This window comes from Puma concolor, chromosome E1 (assembly GCF_028749965.1).
Source record: "Puma concolor isolate L17-30 chromosome E1, mPumCon1.1.hap2, whole genome shotgun sequence".
Classification (NCBI taxonomy): domain Eukaryota; kingdom Metazoa; phylum Chordata; class Mammalia; order Carnivora; family Felidae; genus Puma; species Puma concolor.
This window is the reverse complement of record NC_141680.1, coordinates 13,205,885-13,227,059: the sequence shown is the minus strand read 5'-3', so window position 1 is coordinate 13,227,059 and position 21,175 is coordinate 13,205,885. Positions and strand designations below refer to the sequence as shown.

At 42.2% G+C, this 21,175-nt stretch overlaps 1 long non-coding RNA gene and 1 pseudogene across 2 annotated transcripts in view; one reads left to right on the top strand and one right to left on the bottom strand.

The window, feature by feature from the left end:
• The window catches only part of LOC147574091 (uncharacterized), a 113,446-nt gene that overhangs the window by 52,513 nt on the left and 39,758 nt on the right, over positions 1-21,175 (bottom strand). For both annotated transcript variants that reach the window (XR_015243917.1, XR_015243916.1), the window contains one exon: positions 13,621-13,710. This is a non-coding gene — a long non-coding RNA (uncharacterized LOC147574091). The remainder of the gene's footprint in view (positions 1-13,620; positions 13,711-21,175) is intronic.
• LOC112857118 (serine/threonine-protein phosphatase 2A catalytic subunit beta isoform-like) lies at positions 12,967-13,825 on the top strand (annotated as a pseudogene).

Below are 21,175 nucleotides of genomic sequence, written 5' to 3'. Positions count from 1 at the left end.
CTAGAAAGATTATGCCATGAGGTGACATTCCTAAAGATAAGACCTTCCCAAGCCAAGACAAGTAACTTACTTTAGTGAAATGACAATGGGTTAGGGTATCAGAAGGCCCAGGTTCAAATCCTGACTCATTTAAATTTGTAAAGCCTCAGTTTACTCAGCCGTTAAATGGAGAAATAACATGAATGTGTCTCATGGAGTTGCAGTGAAGACCAAATATGAAAATGCATTTTAAAGTATTGCATGAAGGACTAAACACATACAAATTATCCTTCCTTTTAGATTTCTAGAAGTATGTGTCGTTACTTCACTTCTCAGGATAGAATGCTCCCTCTGTCCATTCAGCCTCAGGATGGGGTCTACCAGACATCTGTGACTTGGATGAAGGATATTTCAAAGCTGACATTCCTTTAGGTGATTTAAAACCATAAAGCAAACATCTGAGAATACTGAAATGTATTTATAATGTGGGATGGGATTTATTTCATTGACTGTTACTCATATGAGAATCACACACATACACACACACACCTACACACAAACACAAAGATCAAGTCATAAAACCTTTGGGGAATACCTGCTGCCTTTCTCATACTTAAAGCACAGGACTCCTAAGATATTTGCGATCTAGATGTAACTACCATTCTTGTAATGCTTGCAAAGGTCCACAGAAAAAGTACAAAGAAACAACGACCCAGGAAACCCAACTTAATTGTTTTGATCCATACCTGTTCATACTATGTGTAACATACTATGTTAAGAACGACAGGGGAGCGGTGCCTCACTGGCTCACCCTATGGAGTATGTGACTCTTGATTTCAAGGTTGTAAGTCTGAGCCTCACATTGGGTGCAGAGATTACTTAAAAATTAAAATATTAAAAAAAAAAGAACAATAAGCGATATAGAGAAACATTAACTATCAAAGACATACACCTGCAAACATTAAGTAGTAATAAAAAAACATAAACAGTAGGACCAGAGGATATGACACTAGAAGCAACAAATCAGCATCCTATCTAGCTGCTATGACTCTTTAATGCTTTGTGTGCACAGTAGGAACATTTAAAAAAATTCATGCTCCCATCCAGAGAGGAGACGGCATAAGCCCCTCCTGCAAGAATGCCTTTGATTAAAGCTAACTCTTATTACATTAAACTTCAACATTTGAACATGGACTTTTAATGATTTCACTTCCAAGGCTTTCTCTGCCTTCTTGTCACCTGTGTGAACCCCTAATCCCACTTTGCAACCTCCTCTCGCCAGGACGAAAAATGCACTCTGTAAACTAGAAGTCCTGAGCATGATGAAAATTAATGACGAAACACAGAGAAGAGAGAAATCAAGAGAATAATGTGACTATGATGAATAAGGAGAATTGACCAAATAATCAGAAACTTGAAAAGAAGGTTTTCCTTTAAAGTTGATTCTTTTGTGTTTGGCTAAACTATATATATTAATGGTATTTCCTCAACTCAGAGTGCAACTATCAAAAAATAATGTTTAGCAGTAAAAAGTTAATTGGTGCAGACTTCAAACCTCAGCTCAGTAAGTGTTGGCTTTGACCAAACCACTTAATTAGGTTAATTAGAGTCTGGTTTCCCCTTGATGGAAGCTACCACTTTTTAATTGAGACAAAGCAAAGTAAACTTTGTCGGGCAATTTGAACTGATCTGGGAGGCACACTGTAATCAGTCAAATAAGAGTCTAAGGTTAAGCAAAGAAGTGCAAGTAAGTCAACCTCAAAAGGGTTTAATTTTGTTTATTTTTTTTTTATTTGAGAGAGAGAGGGAGAGAGTGCACACAAGTGGGGAAGGGGCCGCGGGAGAGAGAGAGAGAATCCCAAGCAGGTTCTGCACTGTCATCATGTAGCCTGACACAGGGCTCAAGCTCAGGAACCACATAGATCATGACCTCAGCAGAAATCAAGAGTCAGAGGCTTCACCGACTGAGCCACCCAGGTGCCCAATCAAAAGTATTTAAATTCTTTTTTTTTTTTTTCAACGTTTATTTATTTTTGGGACAGAGAGAGACAGAGCATGAACGGGGGAGGGGCAGAGAGAGAGGGAGACACAGAATCGGAAACAGGCTCCAGGCTCTGAGCCATCAGCCCAGAGCCTGACGCGGGGCTCGAACTCACGGACCGCGAGATCGTGACCTGGCTGAAGTCGGACGCTTAACCGACTGCGCCACCCAGGCGCCCCAAAAGTGTTTAAATTCTAATGAATTTTTCCCCGGGGTCTTTCCTACATGTATTCATCTCAGTCAAAAGTTCACTGTATAAAAACAGCAAGTACAAGGGGCTATTAAAAATGCAGCATTATTAAGTTCCCATTGCCCTTTCCTGCTATTGCTAAGGCTCCTTTTCTGCAAATGTTAATTCAGGGCTTCTGGTAACCTTGTCTCTGACAACTCGGAAGCATCTATACACAGACAGCAGGTGGTTGAGGCTGTGGAAGTTTGGAAGATTCACAAGGAACTCTCCTATTGCTCAGACCATGCTCTGAGTAGCAAAAAGAAAACCCTACGACTCATCACTTGACTGGCAAAAAGTCATTCTTCTTACACACAAAGAACTTGCTAAGCTTCTTCAAAAGCTACATAGCTCATAAAATCGTGATAAGCTGGATGGATGAAGAGGGATCATTTTGTGTCGATTTTTGTCCTAAATCAACCTAAAATTCAGAAATCAAAAAAATTCCACAACAACAGAAAACTTTACAGCTTGAGACTGATCAGGCAAAAAAAATGCCTGCTTTCTTGACATATGTAATTAAAGGACATAGTACAGTAGGTGTGCAGTTTGGGTACCCGGCACCTGAATGTCGCTTGAATTCTCCAAATTGTGCATATAAGATAAGGAAAGATTTAGATTTGGGTGTGTGTGCTTCCCTTTGGCAGGCTAGTGACTAAATAAAGTCAGAAGTAGATACAACTTATTGGCATCAACAGGAAAACCAGTTGATACAAAATAATTTTATTTCCAATTAAATTTTAAAGGCCTAGAGAACAAAAAGCATTCACCTTCAAAAGTGTCAGCTAACCACAGTTTTGCCTTAGGTAGCTCCCAGAAGTGTTTCCTTCCATTGGTGAGTGATCACATTTTATTATTATCCCAAAACACTGCATCATTTAGTCAGCGAACTTGGAGGTCCAGATAATCCCTTCTCCATTTTTTATTATCACTATGAACTTCAGATAGGAAACATCCTGATTTCTGTGGCTCTTATGAGTCCACAGATACTTCTTGAATAAAGAAATCTTCTAGAGGACAGTAAGTGGGTCCCCATTGCTCAGGTGGTTGTTCCTCACCCAGCAGACCTTGCACGAGGCTCTGGGTAACACCCGCTGACCTGAACTGAAGAGACAGACTCTGCAGGGTTTTTTAAAAAATAAGTTTGTGTGTTTGTTTGTTTGGTTTTTTGTTTAGAGACAGAGACAGAGTGCGTGAGCAGGGGAGGGACAGAGAGAGAAGGAGAGAGAGGATCCCAAGCAGGCTCATGCTGCCCACACAGAGTCCGATGTGGAGCTCAAACTCATGAACCATAAGATCATGACTTGAGCTGAAACCAAGAGTTGGATGCTCAACTGACCGAGCCACCCAGGTGCCCCAGATGCCCCAGATGTTCCTTCTCCTGTTTGTTGAATTATTCAGTGTAATTTAAATGGATTTCAGTTTCCATATGCCAACTGATTTCTTTTTTATTTGTGTGTGTGATAATGGCTTAGTAAAGAGAGACAGAATATGTTGATTTTGAAAAATGAATGGGTTTCCTTAAAGGAATAGCTTGAAATCTTCCAATCCTATGATTTTTTCCCCCTGGCACCGCAAAAGAGAAATGTACGTGTATTTATGTTTCAATTTTCCTTGGCTTCTGATTCCAGATGTAAATATTTATTCTCAAATATGAATATTTCATTGATATGCATCATCTAATTTTATAATTTTACATTCACAGATATCTGATAGTTATAAATGAAAATATCTATATATTTACATATCAACCTAAAGTTACATTTGTAACTTCCAAATTTGAAAACACTGACCAAATGGGAAAATTTATTTTCATGTCTTATTTTATATAAAGTTGTATTCCATCCTTTACTCTATTGTAGATGTAGTGGAAGCAAAAAAGAGAAACACATAAATTACAAACTTGTAGAGAAGTAGAAAATGCTCATCGAAAAAGTATTGACCTTTGCTCAGTATCTCAAGGATTTAAGAAAATTATAACCGTGAATTACTGCTAATCAAACATCCTCAAAGTCCTACGGAGTTGATAGAAGTATTTGTCTATACCACACAAATCTGAAAAAAAACCTCAATAAGGTCTAAACTCTAGCTAGAGTGTAGGTTGAAAGTTTTTTATTTTTTTAAACATTTTATTTATTTTTGAGACAGGGAGAGACAGAGCATGAACAGGGGAGGGTCAGAGAGAGGGAGACACAGAATCTGAAACAGGCTCCAGGCTCCGAGGTGTCAGCACAGAGCCCGATGCAGGGCTCGAACCCACGGACCGCGAGATCATGACCTGAGCCAAAGTCGGCCGCCTAACCGACTGAGCCACCCAGGCGCCCCGAAAGTATTTTAAATTCAGCTTCTAACTGTTCTGTACTCCACCAAATACAGGAAAGATTATGTACTATTCCCCATCTCATTTTGAACTAACCCAGATATATGCCCCAAATGGGAACAGTTACAAGAGTTAGAATACTGTCACTCTTGTGTTCCCTGGGTGGCTCAGTCGGTTAAGTATCTGACTCTTGATTTTGGCTCAGATCATGATCCCAGAGTCCTGGGATGGAGCCCCACATTGGGCTCCACTCTGAGCATGGAGCTTGATTAGGGTTCTCTCTCTCCCTCCCTCCCCCCCCTGCCCAGACATACTCTCTCTTTCTCTCTCTAAAAGAAAAAAAAAAAAAAAGAGTTAACACGGTCACTGTGGAAAGTACTTGCTCATCTTCACAGCCTTTCTCATGATGGTCATTCATAAAGACAGTGTCTACATGCATTCAGTGAAATACATTGGGGCTCCTGAGGGGCTCAAGTCAGTTGGGCATCCGACTCTTGACTTCAGCTCAGGTCATGATCTCATAGTTACTGAGTTGGAGCCCCACAATTGGCTTTGTACTGATGGCACAGAGCTTGCTTGGGATTCTGTCTCCTTTGCTCTCTGTCCTTCCCCTGCTTGCTCTCTCTCTCTCTCTCTCTCAAAATAAATACAAATAAACTTTAAAAATAAAATTGTAGCACAAAAACAAACACTAAGATCAATGGAACAGAATACAGAACCCAGAAATGGACCCACAAACATATGGCCAACTAATCTTTGACAAATCAGGAAAGAATATCCAATGGAATAAACACAGTCTCTTCAGCAAATGGTGCTGGGAAAACTGGACAGTGACATGCAGAAAAATTAACCTCTTTTTTATACCGTACACAAAAATAAACTCACAATCGAGGAAAGACCTAAACATAAGACAGGAAGCCATCAAAATCCTAGAGAAGAAAGCAGCAACTTCTGATTCAACATGTCTCTAGAGGCAAGGTAAACAAAAGCAAAAATGAACTATTGGGACCTCATCAAAATAAAAATCTTCTGCACAGCGAAGGAAAATATCTGCAAAACTAAAAGGCAACTGACGGAATGGGAGATGATATTTGCAAATGACACATCAGATAAAAAGTTAATATCCAAATCTGTAAAGAACTTATCAAACTCAACACCCAAAAAACAAATAATCCAGTGACGAAATGGACAAAAGACCTGAATAGACCCTGTTCCAAAGAAGATATCTAGATGACCAACTGACACATGAAAAAATGCTCAACATCACTCGTCACCAGGGAAATACAAATCAAAACCACAATGAGATAACACCTCACATACCTGTCAGAATGGCTAAAATAAATAACTCAGGCAATGACAGATGTAGTTGAGGATGTGGAAAGATGAACCATTTTGCATATATACATATGTATGTATATACGTATATATGTATGTATATACATATATGTATGTGTGTGTGTGTGTGTGTGTGTGTACCTCAAGATGTTATATTGAGTGAGGCAACTCAAGTCTACAAGTATTTATTGAATATCTGCTACCAGCAGTTAACTTTGCTAAGTATTGGAATTTTCAAACAAAGCATTTCACTGCAGTTGAGGGGCTCCCAAATGACCTGGGAAAGCAGAAATATACATAACTGTAATAAAATGAGAAGGCTAACGGAAACTGCATACATTTACTCTGCAGGGGATGAGTGAGGTAGCATCATAGGCTGCACCAGATCTTGAATGACCGAAGCACTTTCCCAAAAAGAGGCCCGGGGAAGGACTTTCCAGACAGAGAAGAGCAAGTGAGCTGCAGGGAACATGTGACAGTGCGTAGCATGGCCAGAGCAGAGCATAAGTGGCTCACATTTCCCATAGCACAGGTGAGGCTTGAGCAACAGAATGACAGGAAGTGAAATTTGAAGTAATGCCAGACCAAAAATAGAAACTGTATCCTACAGACAAAGGGGAGTGACTGAAAGCATTTAAGTAAAGTTGAGACACAACTGGAATGTTTTAGTTCATCACTCTGGAAAAAGTATGGAACGAGTATGGAAAGATTTTTTTTTAATGTTTATCTTTATTTTTGAAACAGAGCATGAGCGGGGGAGAGGCAGAGAGAGAGGGAGACACAGAATCCGAAGCAGACTCCAGGCTCTGAGCTGTCAGCACAGAGCCCGACGCAGGGCTCAAACTCGTCAACTGTGAGATCATGACCTGAGCTGAAGTCGGATGCTCAACTGACTGAGCCACCCGGATGCCCCTGGCAAGATTTTTTTTATATATTCATATGGCTTTAGGTGAAGAAATGGTAGATAGGTGATGATGATATCAAATAGGGAAAGGTTATGTTGTTCAGTTCAGGACAAAATGAAAAATAGCCATATTACAAACTAAGAGCATTTGAAGAAGCTTGTCTACTTTACCAAATTACGGATTTAATTTTTACAATGGGGGGAACAGGAGAAATACTCAGTCAATGTTTCATATGCAAATCTGGTTGAAGTTAAGAGTGGGTATCATTCTGGGGCACCTCGGTGGCTCAGTCGATTGAGTGTCCGACTCTTGATCTCAGCTCAGGTCTTGATCTTGGGTTATGAGTTCAAGCAACGCATTGGGCTCCATGTTGGGCATGAAGCCTACTTTAAAAAATATATAGGTATAACTCTAATTTTTCCTTGTGTGTTGTATGTATTTGATCATACATTGAAATACTAATGTTTTCTGAGTGACACGATGACATATGTCATAAGTACATATGCACATTGATAGTTAAAGCATAAATATTTGATTTCCAAGAAATATTTCTATTTTAGATCATGAGAATGCATTTCATGTACAGTTGTCCAATCTTAAAGTGGCTTTTAAAAGAAAACAGTTTCCACCTCACCTTCACTTACAGCAGCACTGAGATGAAAACATGTAAGAAGTCAGGTAGTATGATCTCAGTTCCATGAGAGGCTCTTGACAGAACTCAACAACATAAAAAGTCATGCTGGGGATGTTAAAAGTGGATTGTAGGGATCCTATCTTCAAGGAGGTAACAGTGGGGAGCCAGAGAGCATTTGACGATTCTTAGGTGCCTACAAATAACATCCATAGCGCAAGGTCTTATGGGAACCAAGGGGGACACCCAATTCAACTTGGGGTATACAGGATGCTCCTTAGTATGATAACTGAACAATGTTTCAGAAGAGGAAGAGTGGAGTTGAGGGAGCTGATGGTGGCCACTGGGCACAGGAATGGTGATGGACTCACAAAGGAGTGAGTATAAATTAAGAGTCTGTCACAAAAAATCAGGTGAAAGATTACTGCCAGTAAAAGGTGATTAATTTGAACTGTGCCAGCTGTATCAGGGATAAAGTTGAAGGAAGAAATGGAAGAAATGCTTAGAAGACAAAAATCCACAAGATGTAGAGATGAGTGAGCTGTGTACGATGGAAGGAGGGGAACTGTGCTATTTCTTTTTTAATTTTTTTTGAGGGGAGGTACGAGCAGAGAGATAGGGAGAGAGACAATCCCAAGCAGCTCCACACTGTCAGTGCAGAGCCTGACCGCAGGGCTTGAGCTCACGAATCATGAGATCATGACCTGAGCCAGAAACCAGAGTCGGACACTTTACCAATGGAGCCACTCAGGTGCCCCGGAACTGTGCTATTTTGAAGCTACAGCAGTCTACACGATTTTGCAGTCTATAGTAATGTGTAAAGGAAAGACACACACTACAAACATCAGAAAAACTCTTTAAAAACTCTCTTCAGGGGCACCTGGGTGGCTCACTTAGCTGAGCGTCCAACTTCAGCTCAGGTCATGATCTCAAGGTTTGTGGGTTTGAGCCCCGTGGTGGGGCTCTGTGTTGACATCTTGGAGGCTGGAGTCTGCTTTGAATTCGGTAGCTCTTTCTCTCTGCCCCTCCCCTGCTCACTCTCTCTCTGTCTCTCAAAAATAATAAAGGTTAAAAAAAATTTTTTAATCTCTTCAGAAAAGCATTATGCTTTCCAGAAGGAAAACCAATGATGGACTGACTTTAGATATTGCCCAAGAATGAAAAATCACATCGTGTAATTGAAGGTCTGAAATAGAACTAAAGATAAGTTCTTCCCAATCAAGTAGCTTTAAGCCATGTATCAGATTAGTCTTGAGAGGACAAGTCTTCTGATTCAATTATTTTTAAAGCTTCTTCTATACTACAGTAACTACTGAATTGACAGCAATGTGGGCAACATGTTAAATGTGCATACATTAAAATACAATCACATAAATTAGCCTGGAAGATTCGCACTCATATATTGAGACAAATTAATACATTGTAGACAATGTCGCTCAAGAGTTAGCAATTTCCTTTAATCATTCTCCTGAGCTAAAGGGGGCTATTTCATTCATGTGACCCTAACAGCAGCCGATATTCATAACTGCTGTTATGGACTAAATTGAGTTTTAGACCAAGCATGAGTGGTGCCCCCAGGCATGATTAGTGGCTAATGTGGTGGATACAATAAGCAAATTATGAAATCACCAGGACCTTATAACTACATGCAGGAAGTACTACTTTATCAGCAGAACGTTGTCTTTGCAAATGAACAAGGGAAGGATCGGAGTCAAACGAAGATAACCCTTTTAAATAACGCTGTAACCCCAATATATTATGCAATAAACACCAATAACATCTGCTAAGAAACAGCAAGTTACGATGTAAAATTGGTTTAAGGAAATATATAATCAAATTTCGGTCAGGCATTTGGAGCAAAGTCGAGGAAGTTTACCATCTAAGTATTCCTCAGGACTGAAGTCCTAGAGCCTCTAAAATATGTGGGGTATAATTAACAATCTGATGGGCACTTCTGGTCAAGATTCATACGATTACTCATCCCTTATATTTTCTATATATGCTCGATGGTTTAAAAAAGGTATCTTGATAGCAGAAATACAATTCATCTAATAGGGTAATACATTTAAGGTTTATTCATTTATACAGACAACAAACATTTATTTGATTTACTTAAAAACATGTATTAAGATTTTAGTTGAGGGGCACGTGAGTGGCTCGGTCTGTTAAGTGTCCAGCTTTGGCTCAGGTCGTGAGTTCAAGCCTCATGTCAGGTTCTGTCCTGACAGCTCAGAGCCTGGAGCCTGTTTCAGATTCTGTGTCTCCCTCCCTCTCTGCCCCTCCCCCGCTCATGCACATGCTCTCTCTCACTCTCTGTCTCGCTCTTGCTCTCTCTCTCAAAAATTAATAAACATTAAAAATAAAACATTTAAAATAAAAATGATTTTAGCTGAGGCAAGACACTTTGCTAAGTCCTAGAAACCAGTGACAGTCTTTTCATCTTTTCAGTACTGTTTTCATCAAGGAGCTTAGAGTTTGGTGGAAAAGGCAGACTTATACAGAGACAAGTTCATGATAATACATTAAGTGCAGAGCTGAAGGTCTGCTTAGGGTTCTGTGGGACAGCAGAAGAGAGAGACCCTTGGCCAAGGTGGGTCTCCAAAAAAATCTTCCTAGAGAAAATAAAGCCTCAGCTGAATGTTGAACTAGGTATAGTAGTTACTCATCTTTGTCAGTAGGCTATTTCCACAGTAATGCTGAAAAAAAGGTATCCCAAATCATAGTACATAAAACAATAGCTTGTGATCTTATTAAAAATTTTTAGCCCCTTCCTTTCACTGCTTTGAGACTTAGGTTTTCTGACTTTTTCCTTGCCTACGGGCCTTCCAGGGCCCTAGTCTACCAACTTGAATCGCAATGAGAAAGGGGATGATGAACTGAATCATGAGCCTTCAATTCAGACCCTGATTCTATCAAATCTCACCTCTGCCCCTCACTAGCCTTTGAGAAAGTCACATACTTTTGTCTCTGAGCCCAAGGTTCTTCCTGGATTAAGTGGGTTCAAAAATACTACTGTGTGGGGGTGGTGTGAGGTTCAAATGAGATCATGAATGTACCAGTGCTTTACAAACTACAAAACATCACACAAATATCAGTCTTTACAGTTTTTAAAGATTTCTAACTTCCCAGATTAATGATATTATTCCATAATTTCATAAGAGTATATTATATAATATCTGTGCTGGCTTATCACAAATTTCTTAGACTTTTCTTGGAATAAACTTATGAGATCATGATCCTCTTTTCAGAGATACAAAACTGGAGATAAAAAGCAGATGAGTGTTCTCTCAGCCAAAGATTTGGACCAGAATGGGATTGGATTTTAACACACTTCTACACCTAATTACCCTTTCATACAACTAAGTCCTTCAGTTAGTAATCTGTTATGAAATGCACTCATCTTCTATAAGACTCCTTCATTTAATTATCTAAATGACCTTGTGAGAAACACAGTTTTCTTATACTCTCCATTTCACGGAGAAAGCAAGCCTGGCTAAGCACAATGCTAAGTTTACCTTTCAGGGGCAAACAACCAAAAGTAGCAGAGGTGAGCCTTGAACCTGAGCCTTTTTTTCTCATCTCCTGACATCCCACAGCTAATTGAAGATACAACCAGAGCCAGAATTCAGACTTCCCACATCCTCATTCACTAACTTCTCTACGGAATCATGATGGCTATCAACGATGATGGGTTGAACTTGTACGTCCTAATCTCTACCAATTGACTTGAGATCTTTTTCACAACTCACATTGCATTCTTGAAGGAAAATGAGAAGTTAGGAATGTTTAATGTAAAATATGTGAGATCTTAGATACTGGTTTATTCATCTCTAGTGTGCTGAGGGAAAAGAGAAGACTTTCAACTCATTAGACGCTTAGTGGAAGTAATTCACTCCAGCGTTAATATACCAGTCCAGCAAAAAATCTCATCACAATTATTACATAAAATAAAGAATTTTGGATTCAAAATCAAAAGGTATCAAAAACAATCATTAGGCTTATTACTGATAAATTGTTTCAAGGCAAAACGTTAGAAACAAAACAATAATTTTGCCAATAATGCATGTGATGATTAATTTCATGTATCAACTTGGGTGGGTCACAGTGCCCAGATATTGGATCAAACATTATTCTAGATATTTCTGTGAGAATGCTTTTGGATCAAATTTACTTTCAGATTGGCAGATTTTGAGTAAAGCAGATTGCCCTTCATAAAGGCAGACTTTCTGCACTCAAGAGGGAATTCTTCCAGCAGACTTTCTTTGGTAGTTCTACTTTTCCAAGTTTTTAAGAAAACTCCATAATCTTTCTCATAGTGGCTGCATCAATTTACAACAGTGCACAGGGTTCCCTTTTCTCCACATCCACGCCAACACTTATTTCTGGTCTTTTTGGTAATAGCCACGTAACAAGTATGAGGTGGTATCTCATTGCAGTTTTCGTGTGCATTCCCCTGATTATTAGTGATGTTGAGCAGCTTTTCATGTACCTGTTGGTCATTTGTATGTCTTCTTTGGAAAAAACATGTTCACTTCCTCTGCCCATTTTTTACTTGTGTTGTTTGGGGTTTCCCCTCCCCCTCCCCCTCCTCCCCATCCTTCTCCTCCTCCTTCTTCTGAGTTGAATGAGTTCTTGATATATTTTGGATGGTAACACCTTATCAGATATATGATTTTCAAATATTTTATCCCACTCTGTAGATTGCGTTTGTTGATGTTGCTGATGTTTTCCTTTGCGTGCAGAAGCTTTCTAGTTTAAGTTTTCTGGTTTTACATCCTATGATTTTGATTTACGTTTTCTTTTCTGGTTTTACATCCTATTTCAAGTATTTAATCCATTTTTACTTTATTTTTTGTGGGTAGTGAAGATAGTAGTCAGTTTCATTCTTTCGCATGTGGCTGTCCAGTGTTCCCAATACAAGTTTTTGGAGAGATTATTCTTTCCTCTATTGTACATTCTTTGCTCCTTTGTCATAAATTAATTGGCCAGAGGAAGAGGGGATAGAAAGAGTGAGAAAAGGGCTGAGAGAGCCCTGAGAGGCTGGGGAAAAGGAGGAGGTAGCAGGTAGTTAGCCTCTGCTGGACACTGTGCCCACACCCACCTGAGCCACACTCCAACCTCCCCACACCCTTCACCCTTCACTGACTCCCATGCATGCAACCTGGAAGCCAAGGGCAGGCTGAGGACTCCTCTGGGCCAGAGCCCTCACCGACAGCTGACCTGGGGTGGGGTGAGGGCCCCAGCAGCCAGCTGTCTGGTTCTTTCTTCTCCTAGGAGCTCCACACAAGCATGAGAAGGTAGGGGCAGGGAGAGGGCAGGGAGGTGGTGGGGAAGGGGATCAGGATCTCCTTGACGACAAGGCGTTCACCAAGGAGATGGACTAATGGGTTGAGCAGCTGAATGAGTGGAAACAGCTTAACCAGAACCAAGTGCAGACGCTGTGCCAAAAGGCTAAGGAAATTTTAGCAAAAGAATCAAATGTGCAAGAAGTTCGCTGTCCTGTTTCTGTGTAGACATGTGCATTGTCAGTTCCATGATCTTATGGAATTGGTGGAAAATCACCAGATACAAATGATCTATTCAAGGAGGACTATGTAGACAGAGGCTCCTACTCAGTGGAGAGTGTGACTCTTCTTGTGGCATTAAAGATGCATTACCCAACTGGGTGTTGTATGGAAACCAATTTGACAATAAATTTCATATATTGAAAAAAAAAAAACAGATGCATTACCCAGAACACATTATAATATTGCAAGGAAAACAAGAAAGCTGACAAATTACCGAATTATAAGGCTTTTATGACGAATGTCTACGAAAGTATGCAAATACCAATGTTTGGACATATTTTACAGATCTAGTTGATTACCTTCCACTTAAAGCTTTAGTAGATGGACAGATATTTTGCCTCTACAGCATGGCATCTCTCCACCCATAGATAACACTGGATTATATAAGAGCCTAGGATCGTTTACAAGAAGTTCCACATGAGGACCCAAAGTGTGATCTGTTTTGGCCAGATTCAGATGATCCTAGTGGGTGGGGCATTTCATCACGGGGTACTAGCTACACATTTGGACATTCTGAAACATGTAATCATGCCAGTGGTCTTACCCTGGTTTCTCCAGCTCACCAACTTATAATGGGAGGATACAATTGGTGTCATGATCAAAATGTGCTTACCATTTTCAGTGCACCCAACTACTGTAAGACTTGTGGGAACGAGGCCGCTATCATGGGATTAGATGACACTTCAAAATGTTCCTTCTTTACCTAAAATGATAATAATAATAATTAAAAAATAAAATACTCCTTCCTTCAGTTTGACCCACTACCTCATGGTGGAGAGCCTCATGTTACCCTTCATACCTCGGACTACTTCCTGTAGTAATTCCTCCCAGGAAAAACCTGCCTTTGCATGTGGAAGTATATCTGGCTTTTTAAAGTATATATATTTAAAAAAACAAAACAAAACAAAAATCAACAGTAATCCAACTTTCTGTAACAAATTGGGATCTGTCTTGGCATTAATCCATATAGACCAAAACACACCATACCAATGATGAGCATTTAGCACAATTTGAGACTGAAAATCCATACAATACTCTGTTCTAGATCAGCCCATCTTAACGGGTTGCCTGTTGTATTTGTAATATAGCCATTTCCCTCTGGACTGTTCAAGCATAAAAGGCAACTAACTCCTTCTTCTCCTTTTGCACTTATTTGGAAATTTTTAGTTCTAGTTTCACTGGCATGATTGATAGAATTGGCGTTTTACCTTTAAGAATAATTCACAAGCTAACTTCCACTTAATCCATTATGCTTTATTTTATTGAAATGCACCATTAAATTAACTGAAGAAAAGATTCTTGGGAGTACATTTTTATAACAATAAAAAGGTTTCCCTTCATTTAAACTACTGTTTGATATTGTTCTGCATATTCTGTATGTGTGTCATGACAGTGTTTGCATCATGTTTGGTGTACTAAGCAAAAAAACTTTCCATTGTAAACAAACAACTAATTAATTAATCCATTGACCATATGCATGGGTTTATTTCTGACTCTCTGTTCCCTTGATCTATATGTTAGTTTTTATGCCAATACTGTACTGTTTTGATTACTATAGCTTTGCAATTTAGTTTGAAATAAAAAAGTGTGATGCCTTCTGACGGGGAAACAAAGGCAAGAGAAATGTAATGTAAATTAAATCTTACAGCCTGCAGCTGTAAGATACCTGAACTATGCAGAGCGTGACCTTCTTCAAGGGACTCATGGCTGCCTAAGTGCCTTAATGTTTATGTTTTCTTAAAGACTACAAGTAACAGCAGCTATCCCCTCAAGGTCCTGAAAGACTTGCTTTAAAGTTCCTTAGAAACTTAACTTTGTCTCTATCCCTCTCCCTTCAAAAATTTAAAGGTATATAATCAGTTGGGCTCTGCACTGGCAGCACAGACCACTTGCAGTTCTCGCTCTCCCTCCATTCCTCCCCTTCACACACACACTGTCTCAAAATAAACACATCCACTTAAAAAAAAAAAAAACATAAGATCAGTCACTCCTCATAATCCCAATGCACCTCTTTCTGCCCATTGATCCTGTCCTCTTGCTATAATAAAATCATCTTTTTGCACCAAAACTGTCTTAACAATTCTTTCCTAGCCATTCACTCTCGAACCCAAAACTTCCAAATGACATCATGTAATCACATCCTATTTGTGTCCTTACATCAGGCTTCAAGTCTTTTCATCTGGACTCCAAGCCTCGGTGCAAACTTGGTTTTTTCTTCTTCTCTCCCTTTATTTTCATTTCAGGAGCTTTTTAGGGAATACAATCTTATTGGAACACTTTCATGTCAATTGCCCCAGCTGCAACCCTGTAGCCCGTGGCTACTTTATATGGAGGAGAAAGCTGGCCTTTCTTTTTTTTTTATTTTTTTTATTTTTTTTTCAACGTTTATTTATTTTTGGGACAGAGAGAGACAGAGCATGAACGGGGGAGGGGCAGAGAGAGAGGGAGACACAGAATCGGAAACAGGCTCCAGGCTCTGAGCCATCAGCCCAGAGCCTGACGCGGGGCTCGAACTCACAGACCGCGAGATCGTGACCTGGCTGAAGTCGGACGCTTAACCGACTGCGCCACCCAGGCGCCGCGAAAGCTGGCCTTTCAGTTGGAAATCAGTACCCTGGCCCAGAAGGGGTATAAGACCCAAAATAAGACCCAGAAACTTGATGTGCTCTCTTTATCCCTATTCTTATACAGGGCTGTCTTTTGGGTACGGGACAACCACCTCAGTCACCAGCACAGCTGCCAATCTTAAGACTCCAGTGTGAGGTTCCCATCTCATTCGTCTAATGTGATCCCCTCCACATCTCTGGTCTAGCTGCTTCTGGATAAGAGACCTCCACTGGAAGCTGGCTGAAACCAGTACCCAACTGAATTAAAACTCAACCTGGACCTTTTTCTAGGGAAGTCAGCTGTAAAGACTACATGCGTTGAAATGTCACTTAGACCATGATGGATTTCTATCTTTACTATTTTTCATCAGTGTCCCTTACTGACTACTTCAGTTATAAAATTGGATAATTTCCCCTTGTAAAACTCTTCTGGTGTTTTCCATGGGTTACAAACAGTAGATTCTTCCTGGTACAGCAAGGTATTGCGGGCCACGCACTGGCATCTGTTTGTAGTCTAGAATGCAGTGGGGAAGGGTGGGCAGTGGGGGGTATGCTGGCATCCTTTCTGTGGGTCTTTATGGCAGAATGGTGATCAATAGCACTTTCATTCGAGGGTTGCCTCTGGTGACGTTTGACACCTGGAACTTCTGCATGGGACTCGACCTGGGAGTCAGGGGGAGAGGGGATTTGGGGTAATGGATCTTCTCTAAGCTTCTTCAGTTTCCAAGGACTCTCCCTTAACATACCTTTTAACCCACTGAAATCAATTCAGATTGCAAGATTGATATGATCTATCAGTTATATCTCTTCTGCAAGAAACAGGACAAATGGACTGAAGTACCCTCTGTCCTGCCCTGAATAACCATAAATCAGGACCCCAGCCTAAGGGCCTCTTACCAAATGTGTTTGGCCACTAGCCAGGCTGATAAACTCCCTCCGATCATACTGGATGATAATTTTCTATACAAGCCCCCTCCAAATAAAGCCAGGTTGCTGAAGGAAACATAGGCCATCCATAATGAAGGGGACACTGATACTCTCACTGTTCCTCCTAATAGACTCAGGTTACTCTGGCTGTGTGTGTGGGTTTCTCCCTCATTCATTTCCAGGGCTGATGGCTATGATAATTGATTGGAGCCAACTGTGCATGAGGACGGGGACTTTAAGGGATATTCCCAAGTAGCTGCTGAAACTCCTTTTGTTTCGTGGAAGTTCCATCTTCTCTGGCCTGACGTGGGGGCCTATTTCCACTTGGTGTGGAGAAAAACTCTGCTTCCACTCATCTGTTTGTGCTGACAGGCTTTAAGACCCAGAGACCTCTTTTCCTGCCCTCTGGGCTTTTATAGACCTCCACACTTTGAGGCTGCACCTCCCCTCTTCTGCCTTCCTCTCCCCTCCTCCTGTTTCTGCAGCACCTTGGGTGTGGCCTACATAACTGGCCCTTTCCATCCTCAGTGCCTCTGGCACCACGGGCTCCTCCTCCTACCCTTGTTGTCAAGGAGCTAAGAGCACCCCCTTGAACCTACACCTTACACTTCACATTTGCCCCACCAGTGTCCCAGGTAAAAACTGGGACAATGGGAAACAAGTTGTTTGGCTTTTAAGTAGATACAGGTGGAATCTATTTGATAGTTAAACTGAGTTAAGTTTGTTGGTTTCATTAAGACAGACACGTTTTTAGAGTTATCATTAAATATAAGATTTTTATTCTACCTACCTTTACTAAAGGTCAAATAAGGTTGTGTGATCTCTTGCAATTTGTCAGCAAAGGGATGACTTAAAAAGATAATTTTTCTGTCTCAAAGTTTTCCTGAGTAATTTTTAAGATAGCTTTCAAAGTCTTTGGTAACCTGAAACGTTAGAGTTTTGTTTGGAGGATGATATATTAGATTCAATTCATTGGGCATCTAGGCCTTTCCCAAATAGGATGGAGTGCTAAAGCAGTGATCACTAAATGTAGGTTTGTGTTTTTGGTGTCTTATTGTAGAGAGATTGAGAATACTTGGGTCTGTTGGTAAATATGCTATGTGCTTTATTAAAAAACTGTACTATGAGGGGCGCCTGGGTGGCGCAGTCGGTTAAGCGTCCGACTTCAGCCAGGTCACGATCTCGCGGTCCGTGAGTTCGAGCCCCGCGTCAGGCTCTGGGCTGATGGCTCAGAGCCTGGAGCCTGTTTCCGATTCTGTGTCTCCCTCTCTCTCTGCCCCTCCCCCGTTCATGCTCTGTCTCTCTCTGTCCCAAAAATAAATAAACATTGAAAAAAAAATTTAAAAAAAAAAATAAAAAAAAAAACTGTACTATGAAAAAAAATTTTTTAATTATACAATGTATAGATTTCAGAAATCTAGTGTGACAGTTACACAATTGATTACTAGGTTTCTGTCTCAATGGAGAGTGTTTTCTAGGTGTCAAAACTCGGGTAAACGTAATTTAGACTGATGGAAATAAGGAGAGCGACTCTGTACATAGAAGAGCAGGAAAGAGTTAGTGGAGGAGCCAAGTTGATGGAACAGCATGGAAGCTTTTTGTGTGTCTTGCGTCCATGAAATAGACAGACCAACACTAAACCATCCTGCACACCTAGAAAACCGATCTGAGGATTAACACAACAATCTACACAACCTCAACCACAGAACTCAGCAGGTATGCAGCACGGAGAGGTGAGCAGGGGGAAAGAGAAGCCACGGAAAAAGCACCCCTCCCCCAAAAGTAGCTGGAGAGAAAGTGGAAAAGTGGAAACAGCTGCACAGACTGAGCTAAAAAGGGAGAAAGGAGAAAGGAGAAAGGAGAAAGGAGAAAGGAGAAAGGAGAAAGGAGAAAGGAGAAAGGAGAAAGGAGAAAGGAGAAAGGAGAAAGGAGAGGGTTTAAATTCCAGGGGCGCCTGGGTGGCTCAGTCAGTTAAGCTTCCGACTTCAGCTCAGGTCATGATCTCACGGTTCGTGAGTTCGAGCCCCGCATTGGGCTCTGTGCTGACAGCTCAGAGCCTGGAGCCTGCTTCCGATTCTGTGTCTCCCTCTCTGTCTCTGCCACTCCCCTGCTCACACTCTGTCTCTCTCTCTCTCTCAAAAATAAATAATAAGAACTTAAAAAAATAAATTCCATTAAGACTATAAGCAGGGGGAGTGCAGAGTCTGAAACTCCGCAGCTCCATACCCGGAGGTGCTCTGTTGAGAAGGGTGAATCACCAGGAGCAGAGTGGAGTCTGGGGGCCTTCAGGCCATACGGGGAGAGGCACTTCCCCTGCTGGGAGGACACCTGATAGAGGCTGTGTGGGTCCCCCAAGGGCAAGGCCCCTGTGGACCCAGGAGGACAACCACATTCGCTGGTGCTGGAACAAGGTCGTTAAGGGTGAAGCCTGGTGCCAGATGTGTGTTGTGATTTTCCATAATCCCTGAAATGCTGCTGCTGCACTATCTCACGAACTTGCTCTGGGGCGGGCTGGCACCCGGTGGCAGTCTGTGGATATCGGCAGCAGCAGAGCCCCGCAAACATTCCTGGGTGAGGCCGACACTCAGCCATTGCTCGGTGAGACCCTCCTGCAGAGGGGCAGAATGAATCAAAGCCGCAGTCCCTCCAAAATAAGGGGTCAGGAAACACAGCTGCATCTGACACAAAACTCAGGAGGGAGGTACTGCCTAAGGCTAGGTCATGGACTGTATGAAAGTGGGGAGTGGACATGAAAGAGCGGACCTACGCCAGCCAACTCCATCTTGTTCTGTGTCCTCCACCTTGAGTGACTGTGTCCCCGACATGGTCCCTTTCCAGGAAAATCGCAGAAACCTCAGACCACGCCTCGTCCCCTTGGGTAACCTCCCGCTCACCCGTTCAAACTTCCTGATCAAAACACGCCCGGCAACCTGCGTAACGGGACTCCGACCCCTCCTCAGCCAATCGGCTGAGGCCACAGCCAATACCTCACCAACTGCCCCTAGACCCCTATAAAACCTTTGTGCTTTTGAAACTTGCTCTCTCTCTCCGGTATCTCACCGCTGTGTCGGTGCAGATAGGGGATTGAACTTGAGCTAGCTTGAATAAAGCCTCTTTGCTTTTGCATGGGACTTGGCTCCCTGGTGGTCTTTGGGGATCACGAATTCTGGGCATAACATTTGGGGGCTCGCCTGGGATCCCCAAGACCCCTGAGGGACCCCCGACCCGGAGAGCCTGACTGGCCACGGTTAGTGTCTGTTCATTCCGTCTTTTCTGTGTGAGCTCATTTCTGAAATTCTGGTAGTGCCCAGCGTGGTCTAAGTGGACGCACTGGAGGACCACAGGCCGGGAGTTTCGGAAGACGTTCCAATCCTCCCTTCTGGAGGGACGTGGAATCCCCTCATCAGTTTTGGAGGGACGTGGAATCCCCTCAAAGGTCTGAGACGAGGCAGGTCACTCCCACCGGTCGGCGCGAGGCCGTCGTCTAGCTTTCAGTTTTGCTTCCATGGAGTTGGAAGACTTTCTAGGGGCCCTCTGTCTGTCTGTTTCTGTGTTTCTCTGTTTTGTTCTGTGGACTTACTGGACGGACATTATGGGGCAGACTCAGACTACCCCTCTAACCATTATCACTTGGCAGGACCTTGTAGAAGACCCACCCTCTTGGCTTAAGCCCTTCCTAGCCCCACTCCCTCCAGAACCAAAACCCATTCTTGCTTTGCAGGGGACAGAGAAGAAGGAAAACAAGAAAAGTCTTACCCGCCTTTAACACCCCTCTACCCTGTCCTACAGGGGGGGACTGAAGAAGAATTCATTTTTCCTCCCCTGTATAACCCCCTTAGGATGCCGGAAGAACACCATCCTCCCCCTCCAGGGGAGGCAGATGCTGTTCCGAGAGTGGGAGGTGGAAACGCTCCAGTAGGAAGCCCGCCCTTTACCAGACAAAGGGCTCAGAGGGAGCAATCTGCCTCCACTGCCGACTCCACTATTCTGCCCCTGTGAGCCACCAGACCCCCAGACATGGAGGGGAATCAGCCCCATCACTATTGGCCTTTCGCCACTAGTGACCTCTACAATTGGAAAGCTCAGAATCCTAAATTTTCTGAGAAACCGGCAGGGCTTATTGATTTATTAGATCTGTTCTTTTTACTCATCAGCCCACGTGGGATGGTTGCCAGCAGCTTTTGCAGGTCCTGTTCACGACTGAGGAAAGAGAAAGAATCCTCAATGAGGCCCGAAAACTAGTTCCAGGCGCAGACGGGAATCCCACCACCAACCAGGCTCAGATAAATGCCTCCTTCCCCTTAACTCGGCCCCAGTGGCAGAAGGTAAGGAGAGGCTCCGGGTCTACCGCCAGACTCTAATGGGGGGGGGGGGGGTCTCCGAATGGCTGCTAGAAAGCCAACCAATTTGGCCAAGGTAGGAAATGTACAACAGGGAAAAGATGAATCTCTGGCTGCCTTTTTAGAACGGATCATGGAGGCATTCTGTACCTATACCAACCATGGATCCAGAGGCTCCGGAAAGAAAGGCAGCTGTTATCATGGCTTTTGTAAACCAAGGCCATAGACATTAGGAAAAAATTACAGAAAATAGATAGACTAGGAGAAAAAAGTCTGCAGGACTTACTGGTGGTAG